At 35.1% G+C, this 2,006-nt stretch overlaps 1 pseudogene; it reads left to right on the top strand.

Annotated features, from left to right (window-relative positions):
• LOC107587986 (pre-mRNA-splicing factor SYF1-like) overlaps positions 1-1,743 on the top strand; it is a 7,893-nt pseudogene extending 6,150 nt beyond the window's left edge.
• The last annotated feature ends 263 nt before the right edge of the window (positions 1,744-2,006 follow it).

The following is a 2,006-nucleotide window of genomic DNA, read 5'->3' as shown; positions in this document are numbered from 1 at the left end:
ATACAACACACAAGTCAACTTCATGTCCTCTCAGATGCTCAAGGCAACCACCAATGCTACTGGAACAGGTACGTTTCATTTATTAAAGCTAACCGGAAATCAAAATGGATTGTTTTTAATAAATGTGCATGATTCATCAGGGTTATTACATCGAAATCCTGAAAAGGCTTTTCTTTTGTCTGATATTGTTCAGGCAGGGAACTTAAGGTTAACTAAAAGCTGAATAGCTATTTAGCTGTTGATTTGGGCTACTGTTGTAGGCAATGCAGCCTTTCTGTAATGTTTCATTTAATGGCAGTTAATGTAATTCTTATGGCAATAATATGAAAAATAGATTTGTTGAAAGAAAAATAAAATGCTGGAATACATCAGTATGTTCCTGAAGGTGAACATTTAACAGCAAAATTATATTCTGGTCTGTCTCTATTTTTTAATGGTATGCCTTTTCATTATCCAGTTAATTTCTAATGCATGAGTATATAAATTATATATTAAAACTATATATTATATATAATATTCTATTATTATTTATTTATATAATAGAAATGTTGCTTTGGCAGCAAAATGAAATATTTAAATATTTAACTGATACATTTAAGTTAAAGTACTAAAATGACTAAAAATGAAAAATAAAGCTGTACAGAAATATAAAATAAAAATGACAAAAGCACATCAAATTACAAAAATATAAACATTAAAGCTAATTAAAAATATTAATAAATACTATAATAATATATACACTATATTAAAACTGGGCTGGAGAATGGTGCAGAATCTGTTAATTTCTAGATTGACAATCTATATTTGCATGTGAAAGGTATTCTCTTACCACAGGTGAGAATGGTAAGCAAATAGGTGCTGGATTAATCCACAAATTGAGGTTATATAACAGCATATTAATTCTTCCTTGTATGGTTAAACTCTTTTTAATTGCTTGTGTTTTAGTGTCAGATCTTGCTCCTGGGGAGAGCGGAGTGGATGACATGAAGTTGCTGGAGCAGAAGGCTCAACAGCTCGCTGCAGAGGCAGAACAGGACAAACCCAAACCTAAAGACAAGATCCTATTCGTCAGGTATGCAATCAGAGCATGCAGGCGGTGTGGTACATAAAGCCGGCTCAGAGGCCTATTTAAAGGTTCTGCCCTTGTTTAAAATAAAGTTTCGATTGTACTATTTACATCACTTGACTTTTGTTTGGTTTGTACAGGAGTGACACCTCTCGCAGTGAACTCGCTGAACTGGCTAAACAAGCTAATCCAGATGAGATTGACATTGATGATGATGAAGATGAGGATGCAGAGGATGGGGAACCAGATGGTTAGTTCAGATGGGGCATGATTTTTTATTTTTTTTCTTCAGCAGCACTTTTGGTGTGTTTTGGAACAGTTGTCTGATCATTTGCATTGTTTCATTGCAGAGGTGCAATTGGAGCAGAAGTCTGTCCCTACTGCCGTCTTTGGAGGACTAAAGGATGACTGAATTTGCTGCTGTTTTACAGATGATCACAAAACACCTGGATTCAGTAATCAGGAAACCGAGAAATGAATACCAAGGCGCTGATGTGAATTCATGTAAATGGCTTAGTGCACTGTAGCAATACCAATTCAGACCGCATGGTGTCACTCTTTGCAGCATTTACATGCTTTCAATTTGTTCATCATGACATTGGGTAGATAAAATGTTAAAGCGCTTGAACTATTGTTTACCCCTCTCGACTGTATATTAAAACAACATTTAACATGCCTGACATCTGCAGATCATTTATTATCAGATTGCAATACTGTAAACACTCTGAAGGCACTGCCCATAATTGCATGGACACATGGGTGGAGCTTTTCAGATGTTTGTTTGTGCAAACATCTGAATGCTGTGGTTTGAGGAATATGCCAGTTTAAAAAAAGAAAAGAAAACTGCGCATTTGGTCAGTGATGTTACTCTCACTGTAAACTTTCATTATACAAGTTACTTCAACTGATTCCGTCTGTAGTGTGATGTGGAGTTATTTTT

The sequence above is a fragment of the Sinocyclocheilus grahami genome, unplaced genomic scaffold (assembly GCF_001515645.1).
Source record: "Sinocyclocheilus grahami isolate Dianchi unplaced genomic scaffold, SAMN03320097.WGS_v1.1 scaffold97.1, whole genome shotgun sequence".
Lineage (NCBI taxonomy): Eukaryota > Metazoa > Chordata > Actinopteri > Cypriniformes > Cyprinidae > Sinocyclocheilus > Sinocyclocheilus grahami.
This window is presented reverse-complemented; position numbering and strand designations above follow the sequence as displayed.